This window comes from Sorex araneus, chromosome 3, assembly GCF_027595985.1.
Source record: "Sorex araneus isolate mSorAra2 chromosome 3, mSorAra2.pri, whole genome shotgun sequence".
Lineage (NCBI taxonomy): Eukaryota > Metazoa > Chordata > Mammalia > Eulipotyphla > Soricidae > Sorex > Sorex araneus.
This window is the reverse complement of record NC_073304.1, coordinates 6,482,707-6,504,569: the sequence shown is the minus strand read 5'-3', so window position 1 is coordinate 6,504,569 and position 21,863 is coordinate 6,482,707. Positions and strand designations below refer to the sequence as shown.

At 58.0% G+C, this 21,863-nt stretch overlaps 1 protein-coding gene and 1 long non-coding RNA gene across 4 annotated transcripts in view; one reads left to right on the top strand and one right to left on the bottom strand.

Moving 5' to 3' along the window:
* Positions 1-10,365, bottom strand: part of SYNE3 (spectrin repeat containing nuclear envelope family member 3) — a 71,451-nt gene extending 61,086 nt beyond the window's left edge. For 2 of the 3 annotated variants that reach the window (XM_055133376.1, XM_055133378.1), the window contains exon 1: positions 10,245-10,365. The gene's annotated coding sequence lies outside the window, so the exon portion shown is untranslated. The remainder of the gene's footprint in view (positions 1-10,244) is intronic. The other variant, XM_055133379.1, reaches the window with a different exon arrangement.
* Positions 9,349-15,778, top strand: LOC129403644 (uncharacterized). The gene is made up of 3 exons (XR_008629353.1): positions 9,349-9,472; positions 11,182-11,327; positions 14,580-15,778. It is a non-coding gene; the product is annotated as an uncharacterized LOC129403644 (long non-coding RNA).
* Positions 15,779-21,863: the final 6,085 nt, after the last annotated feature.

Genomic DNA, 21,863 nt, shown 5'->3' with positions numbered 1-21,863 from the left:
CCGAGCCTATTGAACTCTCTTTCCAGCCCAAAATTAGTGTATATTAATTTTGCCTGCCTTCCTTCCTTCCTTCCTTCCTTCCTTCCTTCCTTCCTTCCTTCCTTCCTTCCTTCCTTTGAGAAGGAAGGGTCATGTTGAGATGTTGTCCTAATTCTTCTTTTGTTGTATAATTTAGATGATATCACAGATAGTCTATACATTCTATTATTGTGAGTCTCTGGATTCTGTTTTATTCCTCTGATAAAAATGTTTTTCTTTTTTCCCCCTAGAGTTTAAACCCTGAGGGGCCAGAGCAACAGTACAGCAGGTAGGGAGTTTGCCTTGCACACAGCTGATCTGGGTTTCATCCCCCGGCACTCCATAGGGCCCCTGAGCCTTCCAGGAATTACCCCTGAGCGCAGAGCCAGGAGGCACCCCTCAGCACCACCAGGTGTGGCCCCAAACAAACAAACAAACAAACAGGCAAATAAACTCTGTTGACTCACACTGAAAAGTCTATTGCTTAGGTATAAATTCAAACCTGTGTTCAGTGGAGTGCTTTTGAGACACGTCACTGTCACTGTCATCCCATTGCTCATCGATTTGTTCGAGCGGGCACCAGTAACATCTCTCATTGAGAGACTTGTTGTTACTGTTTTTGGCATATCCAATACGCACGGGTAGCTTGCCAGGCTCTGCCGTGCGGGCTCCATACCCTCGGTAGCTTGCCGGGCTCTCCGAGAGGGGCGGAGGAATTGGACACAGGTCGGCCGCGTGAAAGGCCAACGCCAAACCGCTGGGTATATGATTTAAGGGGTTGTAGAATCCTGAAGTCAAGTTACATACAAAATTCGTTATAATCACCGTGGCTTCCTAGCTCTCAAATTACTGAACTAACTGTCTTGATTTTTCAGCTGGTTAAGATACTCCAACTCCCTTATGACCGCTGAAGCCCCAGGAGATGTCCCTCTGTCCTGTTTGTTTTCTTTTGGGGCCACACCCAGTCATGCTCAGGGCTTACTCCGGGCTCTAAATTCAAAGGATCCTGCCTGGTGGTGTTCGGAGACCCAACAGAGTGACGGGATCAGACCCAGATTGGTCACGTGCAAGGTGAGCACTCTACCTGCCGCCCTCTTGCTGTAGCCCAAGGTGTCACTTTTTCAATGGCACTGGGACCACTCTGGGCTGACTGAGTCCTGCCTCTCAGTCAGGCGGTGACCAGGAAATTTTCTTTTCCAAATCTGAATCTCCTTCCCCCATCTGCCTGTGTTTCTGTAGACGCAGGCGACGTGAGGGAGTTGTTGTAGTTTCTATTTAGTGGAGTTTACACTTGGGCAAGAGTGCCGTGCAGTCTGGTCTTATTTCACTACCATAACATCGCTCTCAGCGCCAGTGCAAGTAATAATATGTTGCAATACACACAGTGTAACATGTTATTACATTATAATAATGCACAAGAACTGACTGAAGTGCCTCCCTCTGCTCATCCCCCTTCTCCCACCCTGCTCCCACACCGATCTTCCCCCCCCTCCAAACATTCCCAATAAGTGGAGACCCCCCACGTTCAGTTCTCCTTCAAACTCATGTGGCCTTGCTATTTTTCTACTTGATAATTCTAAACCTTGCTCTTCATTACTACGGCTGTTCATTTTCATTAAATCATCATTTAGGGGGACAGGGAGATGGCTCAAAGGACTGGGGTTTGCGCACTTCACAGGTGGGAGGGCCAGGTTTCATCCCTAGCCCTGAATAATCCCCCCTGCACCTCCAGAAGCATCCCCTGTGAGCCCAGGCAGGGTATCCCCCAACTACTCCTGGGCATAGCCCCAAAGGCAACCAAGCAAGCTAACATAAAAAATAAATAGGGATGGGGCTGGGGCAATAGCACAGCAGGTAGGACGTTTGCCTTGCACGCGGCCGACCCGGGTTCAATTCCCAGCATCCCATATGGTCCCCTGAGCACTGCCAGGAGTAATTCCTGAGTGCAGAGCCAGGAGTAACCCCTGTGCAATGCCAGGTGTGACCCAATAGGCATAAAAATAAAATAAATAGGGAGGGCCAGAGCAACAGTCCAGTGGGAAGGGTGCTTGCCTTGCATGCAGCTGACCCAGGTTTAATCCTTGCCTCTCCATAGGGTCCCCCAAGCATTGCCAGGAGTGATCCCTGAGCACAGTGCCAGGAGTAAGTCCTGAGCACTGCAAAAACAAACAAATAATAGTTCATTTGTCTTAAAAAGCACAAAAAGAGGGGGTGCAAGGCAGGGGTTCACTGTGCCGTGGGCTTGCGGCTCCGCCCTATGTCCCGGAAGGCCGAGTACTCTGAAACAACAGGAGGCTTCCCCGTGAGTCAGCCGCTGTATTATTTCAATAAATGTCACTCGGGAGGGGCTCTGACATAGCTGAGATGTTTTCAGCTCTCCAACAGAAGTTGGGCTTAATGAGTCCGGCCGGCAGTGTCCTTCCCTGCCTGGCGACATCCAGGTAGAACCGCGCCCCAAACACTCCCGGATCTTCCACCACGCACCACCCCAAACTGTTCCCACGCGGGCCCCTGACACAGATCCTCAGCAGAGGAAAAGGGGTCCCGGGCCCCGGGGTCAGGAGACGCACCCTCAAATCCTAGTTAGACCCCACGAGGTCAGTGGAACTGGAACTAGTGTTTCTACTGTTTGTGACAGCCAGTGAGCAGACGTGGGGGAGAGGGCAGTTACCAGGCAGCTCTGGGCCCACCTCATGCCCAGAAAGCCCTTGCAGGCACCGAAATCGATCCTGCAATGTCACCTGTCTGAGTCCCCTTGGCCACGGCAGAGAGAAGGCCCAAAGGACATCTCTGAGCTGGGCAGGGAGGGTGGCACCAGGAACCAGTGGCACCAGGACTGGGGCCGATGATGATATGGCAGGTCGAGCACTTGGCTTAAACGCAGCCACCCTATGGTCCCCTGAGCACCGCCAGGAGGGATCCCTGAGTGCAGAACCAGGAAGGGGCCTTGAGCTCCACTGGGTATAGCCCCCAGAGTCACCAGGACCCCAGAGCGTTGGGAATATTGGGATTTCCCCCCATATACAGGGCACGGCAGCCCCGTGGCCAGCGGAACCAAGGCCCTGGGTCTCTGGGGAGAAGACGTGGCAGTTTGGGATGTCCTTCTTGCCAGCCTCCACTGGGGCAGGGTCAAGAGTTTCGGCTCACACCCAACAGCTTTGCATCAGCTTCAGCCCTGTGCTGGGTGGAAGCTGGTGCCCTGCCCCGCCGGCGCTGGGTATTGAGCCTTCCTGAGTTGGCGCCAACTAGGACGCACGGGGCAGCCTGTAGCTTGCCCTGATCAGAGCAGAAACGGGGCGGCTCTGCCCGGGGCTCCATGTGGGAAAGGGGACCCGCAGCGCTTTGGGGTCGGGGATTGGTCCCTCCCTCGCATCTTGACTCCTGAAGATTCTAGAAGGGTGTGTGGTTCCGGACTGGTGTCACACTCCTCTGGTTGTGACAATGAGAACCAGAGCCTGGGGCAGGCGACCGTTCCTCCAAGCGGCAAACGGGGAATCCTGTTTCGGTATGGCCCCGCCGGCACGCCTTGTTTTCAGTTTGTCCTGATCGCCGCCATGCTCACTGGGGTGAGGTGAAACGCCACTGTCAGTCTGTGTTTCCCTAATACTCAGGGAGAGGATCATGAACGTGCAAAGACAGATGCGTGCCTCTGTTCGTGGCAGCTCTTGGCGCGACAGCCAGGAGAGGGAAGGGCAAAGGGCGAATCCACAGAGACAGGCCCACATCCAAAAGAACAAAAGCAATCGGTATTGGCGCGGATGTGGGGAGAAAGGGACGCTCCTTCACTGCTAGTGGGAAAAAGGCTGACTGCCTCAACCCTTTTGGAAAACAGTATGGGCGTTTCTCAGAAAATTAGAAATTGAGCTCCCATTTGACCCAGCAATACCACTTCTGGTAATATATCCCAGAGAAGCAAAAAAGTATAGTCGAAATGATATCTGCACTTGTATGTTCATCGCAGCACTGTTTACAATAGCCAGAATCTGGAAAAGACCTGAGTACCTGAGCACAGATGACTGGTTAAGGAAACTTTGGTACATCTACACAATGGAATACTATGCAGCTGTTAGAAAGGATGAAGTCATGAAATTTGCATGTAAGTGGATCAACATGGAGAGTATCATGTTAAGTGAAATGAGTCAGAAAGAGAGGGACACAAATGAGACCCCGAGCGGTCGCCCATGGACAGCTCCTCTGCTCCTAAACAGCCATGATCCCAGCGCCACAGAAACCAATCTCGGAATGCAGCGGCTGCTGGCAGAAATACCTCTGGACTTAATACCAGAATTCCAAATCTGGGCAGCCGTCTTCGAGACCGTGCAACATCATATGCTCTTTGTTACCAACAATAGAAAACATACAACCTAATGATGCCATTCGACAGGTCTGACTGTTGGGGGGAAAACTCCAAATAATGATAGTGAGTTTCCTGTTGAAAATTGAATGCAATCAAAGTAAGAAAAGAGTAAAGTGAAAATCATCTGCCACACAGACAGAGGGGGAATGGAAGGGGGGGTATGCTGGGGTTATTGGTGGTGGAGCAAGTGCACTGGTGAAAGGATGGGTGTTTGAGCATACTATGACTGAAACTCAATCTTAAAAGCCCTGTAACTGTTCTCACGGTAACTCAATTAAAAAAATAAATTAAAAATAAAAAAGAAAGAAGAGAGGGACAGACATAGAAAGATTGCACTCATTTGTGGAAAATAAAGTAACAAAATGGGAGACATACACCCAAGAATAGTAGAGATGTATACTCCACAGCTTGGAAGCCGGCCTCACATGCTGGGGGAAAAGGCAACTCAGATAGAGAAGGGCCCACCAAGTAAAGGGTGCCTGGAGGGCCCACTTGGGATGGGAGATGCGGGCTGAAAGTAGACTATAGACCAAACATGATGGCCACTCAATACCTATATTGTAAACCACAACCCCCAAAAGGAAAGAGAGAGAGCAAAGGGGAATGCCCTGCCACAGAGGTGGGATGGAGTGGAGGGCTGGGGTGGGGGTGGGAGGGATGCTGGGATCATCGGTGGTGGAGAATGGGCACTGGTGGAGGGCTGGGTACTCGGACATTGTATGACTGAAACATAAACACAAAAGTTTGTAAGTCTGTAACTGTACCTCATGGTGATTCATTTAAAAATTAAATGAATAAAATTTTATTTTATTTTAATAAAATAAAAAATTTTAAAAAGGGTGCTGGAGTGATAGCATAGCGGGTAGGGCGTTTGCCTTGCACACGGCCGACCCGGGTTCGAATCCCAGCATCCCATATGGTCCCCTGAGCGCCACCAGGGGTGATTCCTGAGTGCATGAGCCAGGAGTGACCCCTGTGCATTGCTGGGTGTGACTCAAAAAGCAAAATTAAATTAAATTAAATTAAATTTTAAAAATGGGGCTGGAGCAATGGCACAGCAGGTAGGGCGTTTGCCTTGCACACGGCCCACCTGGGTTCGATTCCCAGCATCCCATATGGTCCCCTGAGCACCGCCAGGAGTAATTCCTGAGTGCAGAACTGGAAGTGCAGAGCCAGGAATAACCCCTGTGCACCGCCAGGTATGACACAAAAAAGAAAAAATTTTTTTTTAAAAAAAGAAGAAGTTATGGGCCATAGACACGATGAAAGCCATGAACAAAGGCATGCAGGTCGAGGTGATGGAATTGGAGGGTCTGATGTTAAGCCAAATAAGCCAGAGGATGAAGGACACATACATCTGTGGTACAATGAGAAACGGACCAAGGGTTTGGAGACTCACTCAATATTAAACCTTGGGGGCTGGAGCGATAGTACAGCAGGTAGAGCGTTTGCCTTGCATGCAGCTGACTCGGGTTCAACCCCAGGCACCCTATATGGTCCCCCCAATCCTGCCAGGAGTGATCCCTGAGCCAGGAGTAGCCGTTGCTGGGTGTGGCCCTAAAAAATATTAAACTCAGATACTAGAATATAGACCTGAAAGTGCAAGGTATTTTTTTTTTTGGAGGGGGGAGGAGTAGGAGGGGAATATATAGATTGACTGCCGGAACACAGAAACACAGCAAGGTGTACATGGAGTACACGGGTGTTGCTAAGGAAGGGAACAGTCTGCACCAGATTCCCCAACTGTTAATCAACAAACAAATGTATACTATGGGGAGGGCAGGGAATGTCAGACGGGGGAGACTCAAAGGCACTTTGGGGGTGGGGGGGTGCAGTGACCTTCTACACCAACTTTCTAACCCCCCCAAAAAAAAACTTGCACTTTTAGGTCTGTATTCTAGTATCCAAGTTTAATGTTTTGGGGGTCACGCCCAGCGATGCTCAGCCTTTGCACAGGTGGGGTGCTGGTGAGTGTCCCCAGCCGGCAGCCCAGAGGAAGTGTCCTTCCCGCCCGAGCCTGCTGTTGACCTTAACCCGGGCACGCAGCAGCTGTAAAACCAGCACTTGGGCCCGGCCGCCTGGGTTCCTCCCGGGGCAAACATCTCAGGACTTGATGAATCAGAGGCAGAAATCATTAGGGCTGGCACCGGAAATTTGGGCGCATGAGCGGAGATGGTTGCGGGGACTTGACTCATGGAGCCAAGTCCTCGGAAGAGGGAGTTGAACCTCTCGGCAAGGAGCGGAGGGTGCGGGTCTGTATGTGTCAGACACGGGCTTTACGGGATTTACATTGGTTTGATTTCTTAAATCCAGCCTGCTTAATGTTGGACACTGGGCGGAGACTGGTTTCGGAGGAGAGCTGACAAAAAGTATCGACATTATCTTTTTCTTTTGCATGCACTTAGGATTTGCAACATCATCTATTTGATACATATAATGTATGAATGCCAGCTACAATGTATACTATGCATATATAACATTGTAAATCAAGGAACAATGGGATGACAGTGATACAGTAATACAGTGATATCCATATATCCATATGAAGCATAAAACTATTTGGGGGGGGGGCTGGAGCGATAGCACAGCGGGTAGGGCGTTTGCCTTGCACACGACCAACCCGGTTTCAAATCCCAGCATCCCATATGGTCCCCTGAGCACCGCCAGGGGTGATTCCTGAGTGCATGAGCCAGGAGTGACCCCTGTGCATCGCCGGGTGTGACCCAAAAAGAAAAAAAAAATATTTGGGGGGAGGTTGGGGCCACACTGGGCGGTGCCCAGGGCTTACTCCTCGCTCTGCACTCAGGGATCACTCCAGGCAGTGCTCGGGGGACCATATGGGATACCAGGACTCAAACCTGGGCGGGCTGCGTGCAAGGCAAGCATTGTACTGTATCTCCAGCGCATAAAACTCTTTTTCAATAGCGCCTCCGATTCCGCAGGAGAGACGGAGCACTGTGAGCCCGGCCTGGGCCCCTTTGCTGCCAGAGCCGCCCCCAAAGTTGCTTTCTCTTTCCTGGCTTGCTCGCCTCAAGTGGGCCAGGCTGGTGAATAGATTCCATGGATGAGACCCCTGTCCTCAGAAAGAACCTCAAGGCCAATCCTGTCCCACCTGTCCCCCAGACCCCCCTCCCAGTGCTCTCTGGCCACTGCCCTCAAGGAGCCCTTCAGGGGCCACCCCGGCTTTCTGCCCTCAGAACACATGCCTCACGTGCCACTGGCCCTCCAGGGTTGCTGGTGCCAACAGAGGCGCATGGGCAGACGAGACGCAGCATTGTTGGATTTCGGGACTCCTAGCAATAACCCCCCTCAGAGCCCCCTGCTAGCACAGACCCCAGCTGACCCCCCTGATTCTCATAGCACCCCTGCAGGGAGGGGAGGGGCCCCTTATCTCCCCTGGGGAGGTTCCAGCTGCCAGGACGGTCCCCCACCTGCCTCTGCCCACCCCCCAGCACATCACCCCTAAAGCCAGAGGCGAGATTCCCCAGGAAGGAACAGATATTCCCCTAACGTCCACCAGTGCGGCCCAGACTCCCTCCCCGGTGGCCCAAGGGAGTGATTCACAGACATTACAGGGGGGAGTCAAAATGGCTGGACCCCAGTGGACCCCCTCTCCCCTGCTGGAGAAGATGGTTTTCTTGAGGAGGGGGCTCCCAATGGGAGCACTGTCCTTGGCTAGCGCCGGGCCTGCGGTTTGGGGATGAGCACTGGGTCCAAAGTGTGGGTTCCAGCCTGGTTCCAATCTGTGTCCCCACATGAGTGGGCTGAGGCCCTCCCCTCCCAGCACTGCGGGAGGTGACAGACAGGGAAACCCACGGGACTGAGTGTCCCCAAGCCCCTCCCACACCTCCAGGACCAGCTTTCAGAGCTAACAGCGCCCCCCTCCTGGGGGACATCCAGGCAGAGAGGGCGGGCAAAGGCAGAAGCTAAGAGCAGGGAGTCCCTGCCACGCCACTTTGGGACAGTTGCTCCCCTGGGCTACCTCTGGTACCCATGAAACATAGCTCACAAGTTTCATGGATGTTCCTCCCCCCCCCCCACACACACACAGATGTGGGGTTAGGGTACCCCCTTCCTGAGGAATTTAACTGAAGACCCCACGGTAAAAGGCAGAACTGGGCACTGGAGCACAGCCGCCCCCTTTACTTAGATCTGGGCCACGCAGGGCCCCGATGGGGTTCTGAGTGCTTTGGAGGTACCAAACCCCATCTCGCCAGCACGAACGGCATCCGCAGCTGAGCCGAGCCCCCAGCAGTAGGGCCCACGTTAGGAAGCGGAGGGCACAGCCAGGGGCAGGAGGGAGGTGGCCAGAGAACACACAGGGCAGCCCCGCTGGACGGGCGCTCCCAGACTGGGCAGAGCTTAAACTCACCCCAAAGGGGCCACCGAGATGCCTCCCATGGGGGAGCCCCAGATTCAGTCCTGAGCACCTTAGGGTAGTCCCCCAGAAGCCCTGCACTGTGGGACCCTCAAACAGAAACAGCAGCCCCCCGGGAGGGGGGCAGCCTGCGCCCTCAGACCAGTCACCCCCATGCTGGTGGCGACCCCAGCGCCTGGCCCAGGGACCCCAGCACCTGGCCCAGGGACCCCAGCGCCAAGCCGGTTCCAGAAATAAAGCTGTCCCGCCCACACTCCAGCTGCCCGAAGCGGGGACCCTCCGGCTGACACGGACCCCTGGGGCCCGCAGGCGTGGCACAGCTGTGGTGGCGCCCCCAGGGCTGTCCCGCCTGAAGAATGCAGAAAGCACATGTCCACACGTGTCACGAGCCCCGCAGGGGGCCAGTCACCAGACAGGAGCAGAACCAGCCCAAGGCAGGGGGCGCCCCCACTCCCAGCTCTGGGTGGAGGGGAGCGCGGGAGGGCTGGACGGATCCCCAAGCACGCACCCCCTCTCCGGGACAGGGCTGAAGGCGGTCCCGGAGCAGCTCCAAGGATAGTGGCGGTCCCCCTTTTCTGGGAGGAGTCACTCTGGGCTGTGTCTCCACCCACGTGGGATGCTCATGGTCCCCAGGGGCGCTGTGGGCTTCCCCACAGCGGGTCCCCGCCTGGAAGGCCCCTCATTAATTCCGAGAGGAAACGGAAATGAAGCCCTGGGAGGTGAGTTTCCAGAAAGCTGGGGAGAGGGTCCCACACGCCCGGCCTGGGGGCCAAACTGATAAAGCAGCGATTAATATTCCTGATCACCCCTTAGAGGATTCCCCCCACCACCACCACATAAAGGTGGGAGGAGTCAGGTGTTGCAGGGGTCAGCAGAGCTGGGGGCGCTGTCCCTGGGCTCACACCCCCAGGCCCCTGTTTGGGATCTGGGTGCCAGACCCGAAGGGGCGCCAGCACCCATCTGGGGCTCCCCGGGGCCCTGCAGGGGATCTCTGCCCTCAGGGCCCCCTCTCCCGTGGCCATGCAGGGATGAGGCTCCGGGAGGCGGGGCCGTGTGGGGACGAAGCCCACCCGCCGGCCCGGGGCGACGTCCCCGCGACCGCCGCACGCTGGGCTCTGGGCCCCGCGGAGGCGCGCGCGCGGGTCGGGGACGCGGCGACACGCGGCGGCCGCGGTGACAGGTCGGCTGGCCCGGGAGGCGGAGCGGTGCGTGCAGGGGCCGCTGCCGGGGGTTGCTAGGGCTGGGGGGTGGCGCTTCCTGGCCGGGGGCGAACCCCCAGGCCCCGGGGTGGCGGGGCGCAAAGTCGGGGCGCTGTCGCCGGCGGCGGAGGACGGTTGGTTCAAACTAAAAATACCCGCCCGCCCGCAGCTGTCACTCGGGTCCCCCGCCCCCGGCGCGCCTCTCCGGGGCCCCCCGCGACTCCGGGCGCCCCCGATCCCCGCGGGGCCCACAGCGGCCCTGGGCTCGGCGCTCCGGGGCCCGCGCACTTACCGGCGGGCAGCTCCGAGCCGGGTGCTCGCCCTCGCCGCGTCCCGGGCGGCTCGGCGGGGCGGGCGGGAGCGGGGCGGGGCCGGGACAGTCGCCGCGTCCCCGCCCCGCCCCGCCCCGCCCCGCCCCGGGCCCGTCCCGTCCCCCGGCAGCTGCCGCCCGGGGCACCCGCCGCGGCCCGCCACCCCGCACCCGGCGCCCCGCCGCGCCCGCCTCCGCCCGCGCCCCCCGGGAAAGTTGGCGCTGGGCGCGCGCCCGGAGCCCGGGGAGGGGGGCTGCGGGCTGCGCCTCCCTCCCCCCAGCCCCGTGCCCTCCCGGGCAGGGCCGCCCCCTCTCCTGCCGCGGGCGCCAAATCCACGGAGGAAGTGACACCTCGACATCGGGGGCGCCCCATCCGGCCCCTGCCACTCGCCGCCCCGGAGCTTCCGAGCACCCGAGCCCGAGCACCCCGGGCTCCGAGGGGAATCCCGGGGGGGCGGGGCGAGGGACGCGAACCCCCACCCTCCGCCGGCACCGCCCACAAACCGAAAGCCCCAACGCGGCGGTCCCCTCCCTCAGCACCCGGCCACTGCCTACGCGTGCATCCCGGGAAGCCGGCCCGGGTTCAAATCCTGCCCCGCCGCGCAAAGTCTGAATCTTATCTGCGGCCCGCCCGCCCCCCAGCGCCCGGAGCTCCCGGCATTTTGGCGCCGGGCTGACCTCCGTTCCAGCCCGCATCGCCCGCCCCCGTGCAGGTCACTACTCGCTGGCCTGCTTGGGACAGGAAGAGAGGGACACGGGAAAAGAAACGGGGGAGACAGCTCTGTGCCAGGCACTGCCCGGCGCGGGGCTCGGCCCGCGTTGCAGATGGGAAGAGTGAGGCCGGGGGGGGGGGGGGGGGGGGTGAGCTCGGGAGAAAGGGCCCAAGATCACAGCGCTGCGGTTTCCTATTTCCTCCTAGAGAGGCCGGCGGGCCTCCTCCCAGGCTCAGTAAAGCCGCGGGAAGTGTCCAGAGCAACAGGCTGAGTTATAAAACAGGGGCTGAGAGAGGAGACACTGACCGGACATGCAGTGAGTGACCCGTGTTCGAAGAAGCCTCAACACCGGGTATGGACCCCCGAGACCTCTGGGGGGTCACTCCCAAGCACAGAGCCGGGGTGTGTGGCCAATTCCCCCTTCACCACCCCCTCCCACCCCAAACACCCATAGTGAGTGAGTGTGTGTGTGTGTGTGTGTGTGTGTGTGTGTGTGTGTGTGTGTGTGTGTTGTTCAAACTGAGGGCAAGGCAGGGCAGGGCGGAGAAGACAGGGTGTGAATGAAGATGTCAGCGTCAGCGTCTCCTTTCAGAACAGGGTTCCGGAGCTATAATTACTCTCAGGTCAGAGCAGAGAGACCCGCCCGAAGGGCCGCTCCCCCACCTTCTTGCCCCCGTGGCTTCAGAGGCCCCGATTAACGTCCTGACTCATCATCACAGGCGCCGCGGACAGATGCGCGCAGCGAGATAGCCATTAGCCACGATTGTGCTGCTCAGCCCTTCCTTTATTACCTGGGGGCCACACCCAGCGATGCTCAGGGGTAACTCCAACTCTGCACTTAGAAATCTCTCCTGGCAGTGCTCAGCCGGGACCTTATGGACTGGGGCGTTGACCAAGGTCAGCCACATGCAAGGCAAGCAGCTTACCTGGCGCCACCCGCTATCTCTCCTGCCCCATGCTGCTCAGCATTGCCAGAAAGTTCTTCCCGACCCCAGTGCTGAACCTCCCTGAACCTCCGCGAAGGTTCGGGCAGGCTTACTAAGGAAGCGACGGCACACGGCACGCCAGCTCATCTGCCCAGTGAGAAGCCGCTGGGTAGGCCAGGGACCTCGGTTGGCTGCAACTGCAGGTTCATCACAGCCGGGGGTAGCGTTCCAGCTCTGACAGAGAAATGACGCCCTGGGCTGGCGCACATGCTTTTCACACGCCGGGGATCTGGGTTCGATCCAGGCCCTGCCTGGTCCCCAAACACCGCCGTGAGTGACCCCAAACACTGAGCTTGGAGAGCGCTGTGGGTGTGGCTCCCAAGGCCAGAGGAGCGAAAAGGCGGATGGATGATAGGGACCTATCCTTTGGGTTTATTCTGTTGCCCTCCCAGGAAGGGCTTGGTGTTGGGGGTTGAACCCGAGGCAGCGGGGTGCAAGGTGAGGGCCCTTGCGCTGGGCTCTCCCTCGGGCCCTAGCGGGGGTCTGTCCTGTATGGCTTGTGCCAGGCCCTCTGACAAGACCACTACAGCTCCCGACAAACGGCTCCGCAGTCTCACGAGATGTGCGTGAGCGCCTGCCGAGCGCAGGTCGCTGGGAGTGTGGGGAAGCGGGACGCCCGGAGCACCGGCCCCAAGGAGCCACGCTGCCGGGATCTGGGCTCCGAGATAATTCTAATTCCAGGGAAGTCCTAGGGAGGTGGAGGAGATTAGGCAAGTCATATCAGGAAGTTATAAAACTAAAGAAAATATGATTTCAAAAGGAGTTAGCCTGCCCCACCCACCCTAGGCTCAGGGCCGGAGCCTGCCAGTACAGGGGAAGGGCACCTGCCTTGCACGAGTCTCCCCGGGTTCGATTCCTGGCGCCCCAAAGGTTCCCCGAGGCTGCCAGCAGTGATTTCTGGGTGCAGACCAGGAGGAACCCCTGAGCACTACTGAGTGTGCCCCCCCAGAGAGAGAGAGAGAGACAGGGAGGGAGGGAGGGAGGGAGAGAGGGAGACAGAGATGGAGGAGGGAGGGAGAGAGAGAGGGAGGAAGAGAGAGAGGGAGAGAGAAAGAAAGGGAGGGAGGGAGGGAGAGGGAGAAAATTCAGAAGGAACAGAGGCACTAAACCCCCAAGTTCCAAAGTCCTTGACAATGCCTTAGCAGTGAATCAGTTTGTTTGTTTATTTCTTTTTTTAGGTCACACCTAGCAGTGCTTAGGATTTAGTTCTGCCCTGCACTCAGGGATCACTCCTGGCAGAGCTTGGGGAACCACACGGGATGCCAGGGATTGAACCCAGGTCCACCGAATACAAGGCAAGCGCCCTCCCTGCCGTTCTATAGCTCTGGCACCGCTGGCCCTGGGCCCAGGCAGCAGGGAACGGTCTTGCAATCCACTTTCCAAAGCGACTATGCACCCATTCTGCATTCACCAACACACCCAACTCAGGGAATGTTGTTTCTTTTGGGGTCACACCCAGCCATGCTCAGGGCTCACTCCTGACTCTGTAACTCACAAATTCCTCCTGGCAGTGTTCAGAAGACCATATGGGGTGCCAGGGATCGAATCTAGGTTCGCTGCATACAAGGCAAGCACCCTCCCCGATGTACAATCCCTCCTGCCCCAGCTGTCTTGTTTCGTGATGCTTGCTTTCTCTTTTCTTGCTTTCCTCACTCACATTTCTCTCTCTCTCTCTCTCTCTCTCTCTCTCTCTCTCTCTCTCTCTCTCTCTCTCTCTCTCTCTCTCTCTCTCTCTCTCTTTTTCTTTTTGGGTCACACCTGGCGATGCATAGGGGTTACTCCTGGCTCTGCACTGAGGAATTACTCCTGGCGGTGCTCGGGGGACCCTATGGGATGCTGGGAATCAAACCCAGGTCGGCCACGTGCAAGGCAAACGCCCTACTCGCTGTGCTATCGCTCCAGCCCCCTCACTCACATTTCTTAAGTTAAACTTTTCTCTCAAACAACGGACCTAGAACATGGGGCCTGACTTTTCCTTTTCCTGGAGGCACGTGGCCTCTCCTTAGCCTGAGTGCCACCATTCCCCGGTATCTGCGTAGCGGGGACCAGCTCCTAGCTCGTACAGATCAAGTGTGTCCTGCACACAGCTTTAGTGGGGCTGCCGGGACTTGGGGGGGCCGGCACTGGGCAGGAACCCGTGCACGCCCTCAGCTTCTGCCAGGCTCGCCACCGAGAACAGCTCTGGTGGGCTCGCGGGAACGAAGCTGCACGTTTTCTATGGGGATGCCTCCTCCTGCTGGTGGACCCCTGCCTCCCTGGATGCACAGGCGCTATGGCCGGAGCAGGGCAGCTGAGCCTAGGTGACCCAGGCAACTAATGGTCCCCTATTAATTACTGTCACTACCCTTTATGAGGGCTGGAGCGATAGCACAGCGGAAGGACATTCGCCTTTCACGCGGCCACCCGTGTTCGATTCCTCCGTCCCTCTCGGAGAGCCCGTCAAGCTCCCGAGAGTATCCCACCCGCACGGCAGAGCCTGGCAAGCTCCCCGTGGCATATTGGATATGCCAAAAACAGTAACAACAAGTCTCACAACGAGAGACGTTACTGGTGCCCGCTCGAACAAATCGATGAGCAACGGGATGACAGTGACAGTGACCCTTTTTGCACCCCCAAAGCAGGAAGTCTGGACTGGGGGGTGATGTGGAAGCTGAATCCTGCAAGTCTCCGAAGGATGCCACACCTGGAGAGACGCCTGGAGCCCTCCGAGCTGAGTCCCGTAAGTCCCCGAAGGACGCAGCACGCACAGAGATGCCGGAGCCCTCGCGAGAAGAGAAACTCCAGCAGGAACGGGAGGCCCCGAGAAGGCTGAAGACCACCCCAAGTTCAGAGTTTCTCTAGGCAAGGCCCTAAAAATGACTCTTCGTAGGAAGTTCCAGCTGGGGCGGTGCGGAAACCCCCTCTGAAGCCAACTTTGCTTAGCAAGTAGCACACAGTCTCCTAGGGAGGCGCCCTGGGGGTGTAATTCCTTTCATTTTCCTGTATGGGGGTCCCCTCTCCTCTCTCTCATACTTCCTGGGCGCTCTGTGGGGACAGGCGGTCGGGGGTGGTCAGGGCTTCCTCCTGGCTCTGTGCTCAGGGATGGCTCCTGGCGGGGCTCGGGGGTCCACAGTGGCTGCTGGGGATCAAACCTAGGTTGGCCGCACGTGAGGCGAGTGCCGTCCCTTCTCCCACCCCTCCTGAGGATCTCACTTCACATCCGTCTCCTCCCAAAAAGCTTTTCTGTGAGGGCAGAAGGGAGATGCAGGAAACCCGAATGCAGGTGAGGAAGGAGTTTGATTGTCCTGCCAACGCTTCCTCTGCCCACAGCGGGGGTTCCTGGGAAAGGGGGAGCGAATTCCCCGGCCCCCGAGAACAAGTGACCTTCAGCTGCGATTTGGTGGCTGCCCTGGGCGGGGGGTGGGGACCGACCTGAGAGTCCCCCTTCTCGGGTGCTGATGGCCGACTTTGGCCCCCCTCACCGGCACCAGGAACAGCCCCAGGACACTGAGACGGGTCCGTGGGAGGGCAGTAACGTCTGTCCCGGCTACTCCCTCCTTTGCACGGCCAGAACACGAGGGCGCCGCTAAGATCCGGAGTCCCAAGCTCTCTCTTTGCTGAGGGAAACTTAGCAAGCCCGGACACCTCCAAGAACCTTGCTCTTCCCCCTGTTCAAGGCAAGGGAAGTGCTATTTTACGGGAAAAAAAAAAAAAAAAACCACAAACATTTACATACTATACTTGTTCCAAAATCTGCAAAAAACGTGGCCAGAGAGGACTGAGCAAAGGTTTTGCATGCGGGAGGCCCCCCGCTCTGTCCCCAACACCTCCCCCCACCCCCAGGAAGGAGGAAGAGCCCCTACACACCGCTGGGTGTGGCCCCAAACAAAAGCATCTTCATCTGCAAACAACTTAGTGGCCATGAGCCCTGGGATTATTATCTTCCGCCTCACAAAATGCAGTGCTTTTTCGAGCACACTCTCGCTGCTTTTCTTAAGCTGACTGACCCCACAGCCTGTCAAAAGCAGGAATTCTTTTCAGTCAGGTTGCAGGACCCTTCGGCCACTGCAGAGAGTCCCCACGGAAGGGGGAAAGGCTGAGTCAGTGACACTGGGAAACTGGGAAGTCTGCAGCTAGGAAGGTTGGAGAACAGACGCCAAGAGCGCTCGCTGGGCTCCAAGAGGAGTGGGCATGGAAACATGTCTGGAAAGAGAATTCTGGCAGAGGATGGGGCGGGGCAGCCCCCCTCCGCCCCCCCCCAACACTTTCTGGAAGCCAGCACAGGAAGCCCGCCAGAACCTCCCTTTCAGAAGTGGCCCCAAGAGGGAACCGCAAGGCCCTCAACTGATGCCACGAGGAAACTCTGACTCACTCGGCTCTGGGGCTGCTGGTGCAACCTCCCCAACGTCCCCCTCTGTCCCCAGGGCTCCCCGGCAGCTGGGATCTTGGCCACACCGTCGCTCAGGGCCACTTCTGGGGACCCGAGCTCCCACGCCGCCCAGCTCCACGGGGCTGAGGTCTAGCTCTGTGGTCGGTTCTCAGACACAGCAAGAATCTGGAAGGTTCTTCTGGCTAATCCCGCCCCGCGCCACAGGCCAGCGGGCAGGGAGGAAGGGGGAGGTCCCCCCAGGGCCCAGCAGCACCCCAGCCAGGGGTTCTGGAAGTGTGTGTTCCGTTCCCCTGGCAGAGCCTGGCTACCCGCTCAGCAAGAGTAACTGGGTGCCTCTCCGGGGACACGCCTCAGGCCAGCCCTGAGCTGCCTCTCACCCTGGCTTTGTGCCTTGCTGCTGCTTCTCTTGTATTCTTGTAACTGCTCTCTGTGGCGTGTCCGATATGCCAAATACAGTCACAATATGGGTCTCATTCCCCTGACCCTGAAAGAGCCTCCAATGCGGCACCGCTGGGAAGAATGAGTCAAGAGAGGCTGCTAACATCTAGGACGAATGGAGACGTTACTGGTGCCCGCTCGAGCAAATCGATGATCGACAGGATGACAGTGATTACAGTGATTTAATTTATTTTGGTTTCAGGGTCACACCTGGTGGTGCTCAGGTGGTACTCCTGGCTCTGTGCTCAGGGGACCATATTTGGTGCCTGGCTGGCTGCATGCAAAGCAAGCACCCTAACCATTGTACTATCTCTCTGGCCCCTGTGCTCATCTTTTTGCCTCTTCTCCATGGTGAGGGTGTCCTTCCCCACTTTGGCCCTACTGTGTGCTGGAAAGGGAGCGGGTCCACCTGAGGTTGGTCCCCTTTCCCAGGCTTACAAAACAAGAATGGGAACACTAGGGGGGGTGTGAAGGAGGGTTGAAGGTTAGATCCTGGGCACGAGAGGCTCTTGGCTGCTAGTCTGCCGTGTGACTCTGGGTCACCTCTGAAACTGTCACGGGAGAACCCTGGAAAATATCACGTCCCATTTCCTCCTCCCAATCAGTAGAGCTCCCGGAATCTAGGTTGTGGCTGACCATCGCGTCACGGACACGCTGAGCCCTGCTGTTATTACACTCCACAGAGTGAAAACTAACAGGAACGAGGGTAATAAAGTACAGTCGAGGGCCAAGGAGATAGTACAGTGGTTAGGGTTCTTTCTCTGCAAGTGGCTGACCTGGGTTGGATCCCTGGCACCCCAGATGGCCTGCCAAGCCCCAGCAGGAGAGACCCCTGAATGGAGAGACAAGACTAAGCCCTGAGTACCACTGGATGTGACCCCAACCCCTATACCAAAAACAGGCACACAATAAACTGTAGTCCTGTGAAAGAAAATGCAGAAAACAGGGGCCAGAGAGACAAAACAACATAGGGGGTTCGCCTGGCACACAGCTGATCGGGCTCTATCCCCGCCATCTGTATGGTTCCCTGAGCACCGCCAGGAGTAATTCCCGAGTGCAGAGCCAGGAGGAACCCCTGAGCACTTCTGGGTGTGCCCTCCCTTTCACAAAATTAAAAGTAAAAGAAAATATAGAGGCTTCATCATCTTGTCCAGTCCCGGGCAACCCCACCCACTCTTTCAGCTTTTGGGGGGTCCCTGAAGCATTTGCCATTTTTATTCACTTGACGTCAAGGTAACTGAGATTTGTGGACTGCTGCAGGGAGTTAGACATGAGACATCCCCTCCCCCACTGGCAATGTGGGACAGAAGCGCACAGGCCGTGTGTCACGAGGGGAGGGGGGTCTCCTGGCAGTGCCCCCTCACACCCTCCCAGCCTGACTCCTCCCGCTGCTCCTCCCGGGGCCCTCAGTGGCCCCCAGCCCTGCCCACCCGGAAGCGGCTCACGGTTCTCCCGTGCTGTGGGTCAAGGCGGGGAGTGGAATGCGAGGTGTGTGACCTCGGGCGGGCCGGCAAGCACCTTTGCTCAGTTTCCTGGTGCCCGTCCAAGATGTCGGCTGTCCCCAGAGCTCGTTCCTCACCGCTGGGGGGAGCATCCAGGCTACGAGGGTCCACAGCAGTCTGACGGGGCTCAGTGAGGGACACTGGGGCTACCAGTGGGTCAGGGTGACGGGGACGAAAGCTGCTGTCCTCTTTCCGTTTGGTCTTGGTTTGGGACCACACTCGGCAGTGCTCAGGACTTACTCCTGGCTCTGCACTCAGGGATGAGTCCTGGCAGTGCTCAAAGGACCCCGTGGGTTGTTGGAGATTGAACCTGGGTCAGCTATGTGCAAGGCAAAAGAGGGAGAGAGAGAGAGAAGAGAGAGACAGAGAGAGAGAGACACAGAGAGAGACCTACACAGAGACACAGAGACAGAGACAGAGACAGAGAGAGGAAAAGTGCCGGCCACAGAGCAGGCAGGCAGGCAGGTGGAGGTGGCAGGTACGGGAGGGACACTGGGGACACTAATGGTGGGAAAGGTACATGGTGAAGGGACAGGTGTTGGAACATTATATAACTGAAACCCAATCATGAACACTCCTGTAACTGTATCTCACTGTGACTCAATTAAAGAAATTAATAATAATAATAATAATAATAATGGGCTGGAGCGGTAGCACAGCAGGCAAGGTGTTTGCCTTGTATGCAGCCAACCTAGGTTTGATTCCCAGCATCCCATATGCTTCCCTGAGCACCGCCAGGAGTGATTCCTGAGTGCATGAGCCAGGAGTAACCCCTGTGCATTGCCAGGTGTGACCCTAAAAGAAAAATAATAATAATAATAATAATGATGACAATGATAATAAATAAAAGCCAAGCCTCTTAGCTGCTGTACGACGGCCAGAGCCCCAGTGCTGTTGTTCCCGAATGGCTTTCTGCCCCAACAAACACCTCTCCCCTCCGACCACCCCATGCCCCTGTGTCTGCCACACCGGATTCCTTCTCAGGCCACACAGGGTGACGGCACGTCCTGCGGACTGCCCAGGACGGGACCACACGGGGAGCCGCTCGGCCTGAGGACACAGCGTGAGTCTGCCCCTGACGAACTCCCCGGCCCTTGGGAATGTGACACAAGACTGAAAGCATGTAGGCCACCTGCGGGCCACCAGGCCTGGGGCACAGCGGACCCTGCAACTCAGAAGAGAAAAACCCCGCCGGTGTGTGAGAGAAGGAGAGAAAGACGGAACTCGCCCGTTCTCTCTCCAGTGACAGAGACGAATAATGTGAGTGGATAATTCCTCCAGGCTTTCTCTGTGCCGGGCACGGCGCCTTTGCTTACATTAGCTCATTCAGGCCTCCTCTGCTTACGTTAGCTCATTCAAGCCTCCTCTCAGCCCTCGGGCACTGCTATTATCTACGGGTACAAACTAGGGAACAGAGAGGGCAATAACGTGCCCTTTGGCACACAGCTGCCATGGCACTGACCCAAGGGTCCACAGCCGGGCACTCTGGCTCCCGCCTGCACTGGACTCATCCTGCATTGTCCATCTGGCAGCAAGAGTGGAGGGCCATTCGGGAGGTCATGACCAAAATCCACTTGCTTTGCAGCTTATATTTTTGCCCAGATTCACCCCGAGCCCTAAATATTAAGCTGGGGGGCTGGGAGAATGTTCAAAGGGCCGGAGCACCCTTTGTGGGTTCCCTTCCCACAACTGCACAGTTCCTTGGGCACAGCAGGGACCCAACTCTGAACAACGGACCAAGAGTAGCCCCCAGGGACCCACAGGTGAGACCCCCAACCACCACCCCCCAAAAAGAGAAAAGAAGAACCCCCAGATGTTGGGCTCTGGCTTCTTGGACACGCTGAGCTTCCTATGGGGTCGAGGCTCCTGAGAAATAATTTTGCAGAGGCTAGCAGAGGGCTCAGTCGCAGGGGAGAGCGAGGTCTGCGTGGCCACATGTGTGCACACGCGTGCATAGGTGTGAGCGTGCCGCGCGCGGGCTGAACCCCGCCAGCTCCGTCTGCACAGGGAGAGGAATCGGAGTCCCAGCCGGTTCTGGTAACCACTGTGGTTTTGTTTTCTCCGAACTGGCCCCTCCCGGCCCGTCCACGCTCCTCTGTTTCCTGGGTTGCGGCGGAGCACGTGGGCGCGTCAGCACCAACAGCTGCACACCGTTTCCGTGGCAGCGCGCGCGGATACGGCAGCACACAAGGACGCCGGTGGGCGGGTCTGTCTGGCCGGGCGAGTGGGCAGGGGGAACAGCTGTGTGTGTGGGGGTCGCTGCCGTCTCCCGAGCGACGCTGAGCCAGGCCCGCACAGCCCTGGCTCCCCGGGCCCCGCTCCGCTCGCAGGCAACGGGCCGGTTCTTGCTCTTGCCCTTCATGCCCACAGGGCCTGTGGCACGGGGCCACCGGAAGGCAGTGAGGCCGAGAACGTGCCCCAGACTCGAGCACCTCTGCCAGGGCGGGCGTTCCTGGACCTGAAGCCTCTGCCCCCACCTTCCCGGCAGGAGCGAGTCGGGAAGAGGCTGTGGAAGGAAAAGCGTTGGCTGTTGGCGCTGCCCGGAGCGATGTTCCGGCGCCCCGTCGGGGTGTTCTCTCCGCCTTGGCTGTTCTGCCGAGCGATAAGGCCGGCGGCTCCTGGCGCTGTGTGCGATAGGCCGGGTGCCCGGGAAGCTGGGCAGGGCGCCGGGCCCCACCTGGCAGACTTCCAGAGCGGGGTCTCGGCCCTCGAGTCAAGGCAGCAGAAACCAGGGCTGGGCGGTGCCACTTCCGTCCCCCAAGCAAATGTGTGTGTGTGTGTGTGTGTGTGTGTGTGTGTGTGTGTGTGTACGCGCAGGGGGGTGTTCTATCCTGGGGGTACACACTTGGGGTTCAGCTGACCCCTTTCCTTGAGTGGTGGGGGCTGTCTCAAATGGTCCCTGCACTCCTAGGACACCCACCGCCCTTGGTGACAAGCCTTGGTGCCCAGGATGCCATCTGGGCAGAAGCTGGGAAGCTCCTTCCCGAAACCTTGGCATCTGGGCTCAGACTCGCAGACCCAAGGCGCCCGCCCACATTAGGGCCGCAGTCCGCCCCCTCCCCCCCTGCAGTCCCTGCCGCCCGGGGTCTCTCAGGAACTTTCCTCCTGCGGCTTCCGTGCTGGTGGAGAGCGGGAAGCAGGCGAGCCAGGCCGGGACCACCACAAGACCCTCCTGGGCGATGCAGCTGCCGAGACGCGGAGGCCGGGGTGGGCAGCCTGCAGGCCGTGCCGTGCATGGGGGCAGTTACCTGGCCCAGCCCCGATGCCGGCTTCTGCAGCGATGGCTGGTTCCCCCCCCTGGACGCCATCCACACAGTTTGTGGCAGGGACCAGCCTAAAGCAGAGGTGTCCCTGCGTGCCAGAGGCAGCAAGAGGACCGGGCACTGGCACTGGCCATGCTCCGTCGTATCGCTGAGGCCCTGGGACGTCCAGGGCTGTGCCCAAGGCCGGGACCCCCTGCCAGCTCAGCCACCACCGTGAGCAGCAGGCGATGCTGGGGTCCCACCGGCCTCTTCACTCTGCCGTCTGGCCAGACCTCTTCCCGACAAGCTCCTGCCCCTTGGCTCTGTGTCCTTCCTCCACGTGGCCTGGCT